This window comes from Sitophilus oryzae, unplaced genomic scaffold (genome assembly GCF_002938485.1).
Source record: "Sitophilus oryzae breed Bouriz unplaced genomic scaffold, Soryzae_2.0 scaffold_971_pilon_pilon, whole genome shotgun sequence".
Taxonomy (NCBI): domain Eukaryota; kingdom Metazoa; phylum Arthropoda; class Insecta; order Coleoptera; family Curculionidae; genus Sitophilus; species Sitophilus oryzae.
The window spans coordinates 431,305-439,046 of NW_022147607.1; positions in this window are offsets into that span (position 1 = coordinate 431,305).

Below are 7,742 nucleotides of genomic sequence, written 5' to 3' on the forward strand. Positions count from 1 at the left end.
TTGAAATATATTTTCTGGTTATCCTCGACGATTATTTTGTATATTAGAGACAATTATGGAGCAAATTTTACCACCTAATAAATCAAAGGAGTTTTGTGGGAAAATTACTGTTACTTTTTTTTCTTTACTACCTAATTTATTAGTAGGGCAAAATAACAAAAAATTACGCTTCAGCCAAACTGCCTGAAAACAGACGATCACTATTGTTAAGCGACGTTAAAAAAATGATGGAGTTTTACGAGCTATTGTCTGTAAAATACCAACGTACTTTAACAAATGTAAAGAGTGTAAAATCTATTGAAAGCAGTATAAGTAGTAGTAATTTACGCCGATTTATAGTGAAAAAAACCTGTGTTATTCCTAAATAACAGTCGTAACTTACTGTTGCTAAAAATAACGTCTCAAAATAACAGTTTTTTATTATTTATGGACTTTTACAGAGGCGGATTATAGTACAAGCCGACCAATGTAATTTAATATGTGTAGAGTGAGACATGTAACTCGTGAGATTTTCAGCATTATATCAATAAAGGGCAAAAACAGTATTGTTCCTAAAGGCGCGTCCAGACTTTGGCATTTTAGCCCGAACGAACCGAGCGCGCACGAACAAGCAGAACAAATAGGCCGAACAAAAAGCATTGTGTACGCGCGACCGACAAAAAGGGAGATATTCTGTTTCTTTTTTTCTACTAATATGGACTTCTACTGATGGCTCTTATCGACTTTAGAAGTAAATAAATATTAGGGGCATCGTAAAAAAAAGTCGTCAGACACTGGCTCTAAATATAAGCAGGTAGAAAGTTTAGCTTGCAGTTATTTCAATGTTTATAATATAAATTCCTCTTTTTTATTGTTACTGAGAAACTACAACAGTAAATATTTCTATTTTTATGAATGTTTAAGTTTTACTCTTAATTTTTTTTTTTTTAATAATGTACCCAGTAGAAATATACCCAAGCAGCATTTGGACGTCGGGACAACGTTGTGTCACGCGACCAAACGTCGGGGCGCAACGTCGGCACAACCTCGTGCCAACCCTAGTCTGCACTAGTTTGGAGAATAATTTTTGGGTCGAAACGACGTTGGATACCGACGTTGGCTAGAAGCCTAATTTAGTACAAACTGCAACGTTGTTTAAAATCCTAATTCACAGAAATACAAAACTAATATGGCGTCTAAGTCGCGTTTTATCCTAAATTGGGATAATTATAGTAAAAATATTATATTTATAATTTAGTTAGAGACATATGTCAGATGGCAGTGAAGGAAAACAAAACAAAAGTATTTAAGTGTGGAGGATGTTTGAAGATCATAATTATTGAAACACTTTAACCGACTCTGTAACTCGTTACCCAAGGTAAAAAGTTAAACGCAAACAACTTTATTGATAAATGTATTGTTTCTACTTTAAAAAATACTAATGGGCCTTGAAATTAAAGAAGTTTTAAAAATTTTCTTGAATTTTTTTTTTAGTAAAATGAGAATAATTTATTCGCATTCGAAAAAATTGTTTCCGCGTATTTTTTAGGGTCAAATATTTCAAGTTAATGTATTCAAAAAGCAGGAATTGCTATTTTAAGAACGAAACATTTTCTTATTTAACAACATGGCGGCTTTAACTTTGTTGTTTTGGAGATTAAGATGGAGTAGTTCGAGTAGTCGCATACTGGACTAATAAAGTCGCAGTTCGGCCTTAACAGGTAGTATACTAGTCGCAAGATTGCCTAATTTAGTCATTCTAGAGTCTAGCTTGTGCCGCCCTCTATAATCTAAATAAACGAGGAAGTGTCGGTAATATATGTCGATGTATATTTAAATTTAGTTTTATATGTACCTTTCTTATGTCCCATTTTAATTAAGTTTTTTTTTTATAAAAACAAAAACAGCACTGAACTGTCTGACTGAACAGAACAATGAATTGAAAATTTAAGATTTAAGGTTATGGTTCAATACAGTTGCAAAAAGGTAGTGACTCTACGTCCTACCAACGTAAGAATAAGGAAATCTAAACAACGTTGGAATTAGTAAAACAGACGACGTTTGCATAACGTTGGAATAGGTCCTGAAACTGACGTCGGAAAACTCTATATTATCCAACGTTGTAACTACGTTGTCCAAATCACCTAAAGATCACTTAAGCAAAAAAGGTTACAAGACAACGTTTATTCGACGTCGCAGAAGCTTCCTACTTTGCTGTAGTACTAGTCCAACGTCGGCACAACGTTATAAAAACGTTTAAATTTATTTTAATACCCAAGGTAGGGAGCTAACTATTTTTTGTAACTAATCCAACGTTGTGATTAGTAAATATGTGGTCGCAAGTCGTGAAAATGCTACTTGGGTAGTCTAATGAACCCTGTTTGAAAAACGTTAAATTAAATATAATATTTAAAATACAGTTGTCCTCCTTGTATATGACTACAATACAACTAAAAATAATAATTTAATAAAAAAAACAAGTGGTTGTAGAAAAACGTTAAATATGATTTTTTTATTTTTTAACATCGAAACTCGAACATATAATAACAGGTGTCATACCAACCATAAATAGAGTATGTCATATAAAAATGTTTTGAATTTTTACTAGAATCGACCCTTGATAAAAAAGGGACTAGATTTAAGTTTCTCTTTGATCCAGTCTGTATACTATTTCTTTGGATTTTCTGCACGTGTGCAAAAACTACACTAAAACACTATATCTTATAGAAAATAAAATATTGTGCGTTGATTTTGAGGGATTTCATCTGAAAAATTACTAATTTCGAAGAAAACCGGCAACAAGCGGCAGAAAATTATAATATTTTATGGCAGTCTACTGGTCGCAACGACCAACGGACGGCCAGGACGTTAGTGTGCGCGGTATCATTCCCAAGTAACACAACTTGCTTTTTAAAAGCTGAGAGAACTACTACATTACTAAATTATCCAGCTTAATGATTTATTATTTGTACTATACAACGTTCTGTCAGACCTAACATAGTGCTTATATACCCAAAATAGGCACACTTTATAAAGCTACTTTAATAAAGATTTTATTTTACCCTTAAACAGTATCTAGTACAATCTAGTGTAAATTGGTAGTTTTATAATCGACTATAAAGTACATTATAAAGCATATATAAATCAAATATAAAGCTTTTTCCCGCGGTTTTTAAGCTTTATAATTGTCCATTATAAATCAGGTATATTATGGTATGTAATTCCTCAACTATAAAACCGATATATAAGTACTTTATAAATACTCTAACAATGTCACTAGATTGCTGTATACTCAACTAAAAAGCTTTTCAGTCGTATATAGAGTAAACGTAGAAAAATTTGGTTTTTTAATTGGTATTTTATGGATGTCGCTCTCGCTGATTCTTTTCATATAACCTGCTAAATAATTATATTAAACATGAGTGTTGTATCACGACCTCTGTAGCATATGCTTCCATGACAGCTGGAATGCTGGAAAAGAAACATCTTTTGGTGAGGCTATATTATAATACTTATTTTAAAGGTGTGTGTAGAATATAAAATTTACTTGCGACGGAAATGTGTCTGATAAAGTTTATAGTTTTAGCTCTAAATTCATCAATGCGCCTTGAAAATAATCAAAAATAAATAATTTTATTAAAAATATTTTTTTTGACGAAAATTGGAATCTTCATTTTTTAGTTTGTAAGGTGTTCCTAGATGTTAAACTCTTATTCCTTAATCCAGAAAGTTATGAAAACACATACCAATTACGCACGAAACGGAATAATAAGTAATTTATTTGTGTTATGTAACAATGGCGGCACTAATCATCTTGAGAATATTAAATGGTGACGTGCAAGCCATTCAAAATTGAAATGGTTGCGAAATAGTCTATTAAACGGTCCTTACATAGCCATTTTTTCAAGGTTTGTTTTATAACTTCTTTATTTGTGCTTTATAAAAGGAGAGCGAGCCTCTAGAGCTTCATACAATGATGTACAGAGGGCGCTAATGGCATTGTTGTCACTTTTGGCTTTATAAGGGTGCAACAACACACTATTTTAACACTATCACGTTAACAAACAGATAGTGGCTATTTACCCGTTTGATGTAAAAATATCCAATTCTTTTAATTTAAGTATTTCTGTAATATGCTTTTATTGTTCTGGCTTATGTGTTTTAAAATATTTATTCATTATTCTTTTTATTTACTGCCAGCTGCGCTGTACATGTAGCACTTTTATTGTCAAAAACGTCATGCGAATTGGGATCTCATCACCGACACGTCGGACGTGTATTCAGTAACTTCCGGAAAAGAATGTAAACAAAAAGTGACCCTGACCGCTGGCAACTGGCTTTTTCTTTTAAATGTGTGATTTTATTATTGTTTTGGATGATGAATTGATAATAAAAAGGTAGGATATGGAATAGACTAAGTATTTACTAGTAAATACTTAATTCCCGGGCACTTATTTATGAAGCTGAGTCTTTTTTTATGATTTGTAGCATGTTCAAAATAGTGCAAACTGTAGAAAGGGGGCAAAAGCGGTTGTGCTCCGTTCCCGAAAAATGGGAAAATGCGGGATTTCTATACTGGCCCAAATCAAAAGCAGACAAATTTATTATAGAAGGTAGCTCGGCTCCTTCAAGCGATTGGCTTGAGATGAATTGCGTTTTAAAGAGGAATATTGCGACAAAAAAGAAAAAAACAAAAGTGCTGCTTCCTAAAGCATCCCGAGTAGAAACTTAAACAATCAAGTCCAGTTTTTTTTACATGAATACAAACAAAATTGGGCCACAAATCAAAAAATTTAAAATGTAAACAACAAGTCTATATACACAGATAACAATGTTATCTGTGCTATATTTATACTTAAGCATCCAAAGCCCACGACAAAATGGCTGCATGCTAATATGGATATCCCTGTTTTAGGGTAATATTATTGCGTTACTGACTACTTTAAAAAACCTTTTACATAACTACTATATCCCAGTAATACAGCGTATTTTCTTAATAAGTTATCAAATGAAAGACATATTAATAAAGCCTTTATAAAGACTCTCTATAGTGGCGTTAGATAGAAGCATATTGAGCTAAAAATACCCAAATTACTCCATAATGGCTTTATAAAAGAGTTTAATTTAATAATAAAAAAAGGGTTTTAGTGGCTTTATTTGTGCATTATATAGTCGCTTATAAACCAATTATGCAGGCAAAACGCAAAAAATTCTCTAACAGCTGTGGATGTCACTTTTATAAAGGCTTATTGGAGCAAATATATAAAAGATATATTATTTAGCTCTAAGACGGTTCTAACAGCTATATTAAAAAGCTCTATTGCTTAAAAAACTATTTAGTGTAGACTAACACTTTTATAAAGTTATTAAAGTCCCTCAGACTCCTTTATAAAACAGTTATAAAGATTAAAGCGATATGAAAGAGCACCTTTGTGTTACTTGGGTTTGATTCAATGGTTTTAGAGGTAGCAGCGGCTTGGCCGGTGCGACCTGGTCGTCAGTGTGTTCGAGCCATAAGCGTCTACTTGTGCGGTTTGAACTTTTGATGCAAAACCCGGCAATACCGCATAGAAGAAATGTATCAACCCAACTTTGATCTCTTTTTAATATATTTGATTTTCCATTAAGCTGCCTACATCACTGTCTGACACGTTAAAATCCAGACCACATTTCTAAAATGGCCAAGTCGGTATACAACAGAATATTTGATTTAAAATAATACAAAAAAAACATTACATTTAGTATTTTTTATTAACAAATACAAAAATATTTAAACAGAATACAATAGATTTTATTTATACCACATTTATATCTTTATCAGTATACAGTATTTTTATGTCGTGCTGAAATATTCGAAAATATCCCTGAAATATGAAAATCGTTACTGTTGATCGAATAAAAATGTAATCAATATCGAAAAACAGACACATAAGACTCTTGTTTACAATAAAACATATTTTTAGACTCCATATGTCCGGGTATTCGGATATTTCCGGTAAATTTTAATATTAAATATTGAAGATATTTTTCCCAGGTATTTTTATATTATAAATCATAAAATAATAGATCCCTTATATAAAATACTTTTCGAGCAGATGTAAAATAACAGTATGAATCTTAGGAGTTCAGTAATAAACAGGAAAATAAATAAAAATTTGTGGTTTTCGAATAAATAGTTCATACTTTTAATTCACCTCCAAAAGTCAAATATACAACTTGACTTCTAAATAAAGATAAAATTTTTGGAAAGTCTCTTTACACATTATATACATACTATCTACAAATTATACAAATAAGTTCAATATTCATTAAAGAAAAAAAGGTATTTTATAATAGCTTAGTTGCCCTTAAATTATCACATTTATTCTTTTCCACAAATAAAACTTGTTGGCTTGTAAAATGAGATAAAAAATATATATATCGGCTTTTCACAGTTAATATTTAGGCACGTGGCTTGGCAGTTGTATACATAATATATATCTATTGGTAAATATATCATAAAATACAATATTATAAACCGTCTATTTTTCGTTGTGAAAAAAATGAGATAATGTTCGCATTTTTATTGCAAAAGTATTTGTGCTACTATTGACAAATCCTTATTGTTTAAACAATGAAATACCTCACAGACAAACTGATAAACTTTTATCGCTACAGAATGAAAGTGACTAACACAAAAAAGTAATTTTTGGAAAAATCATGTAGCCTATAGTTTTAAATTATAAATTTGACATAATAATGAATAACGGTAATAAATGAATTATTTTTTATCGTCTACTTCATCCTGTTAACAAAATGAGTAAGACTTTTATTGCTTGAAATATGCGTAAGCTAAAAATGTATATTAGCAAACATTATCAATTTTTTTTTGTTTAAAAAGAGCATGACAGAAGCAATTGACAGCTTCAGGATTTGGTTCTGAAAATACTATATTTTGTCTTAAAAGCTACAACTTAATTTTTGAAACGTATAATGAACTTTATTATTTAAATAATAAGCGAATTCTTTATATAAACAAAATAATATACTGACGAATTTTCTGAAATAATCAGTAGCTAATAGTAGAATTATTTTTTGGAAAAACAAAACAATTATTGTTTAATACTCGTTTCAGAATAACATCTGGAAGTACACAGGTAATAATATTAGCTACTGAATTCCACAAAAAAATCTTCTATACAATAAAAACTACAGAAATGTGAATTATATGAGTAGGGAAGACATTTTAGTACAATACCAGACACAAACGATATCTTTGGTAATATAATCATCTTTAAAAATTAATTTCAATTAAAAAATAGTTTAAAAATAATAAAAATCTGTTTAATTAAAATTAATTCCCAAAAAATAAATCAGAGATTATTGCCTTAATAATATTTAACTACATTTCATTTAAAAACCGTATTCTGAAACACAAATTTGGCAAATGCCTAAAAAGGTTAATCCTAATTTTAAATAAATGCTTAATTTTTGGTTTGTAATGTTGAAGCTTCAGATTTAAAAAAAATACATTTATATAAGTTTAAATACTTTGGTTAAATATAAGTCCTTTCCTCGGTCCTTTCAATGTTGAACTTTTCAATAAATATATACAGGGTGGTCCGAAATGTATTCTGGAAACTTCAGCAGTATATTCTGCAGATAAATATAAGAAAAAAAGTTTGTATAAATGTATGTCCTAAAATGCTTAGTTTTGGAAATACAGGGTGTAGAAATTTCATTTTTATTTCGATTTTTTCCAAATAATTTCTGAATTAACGTCA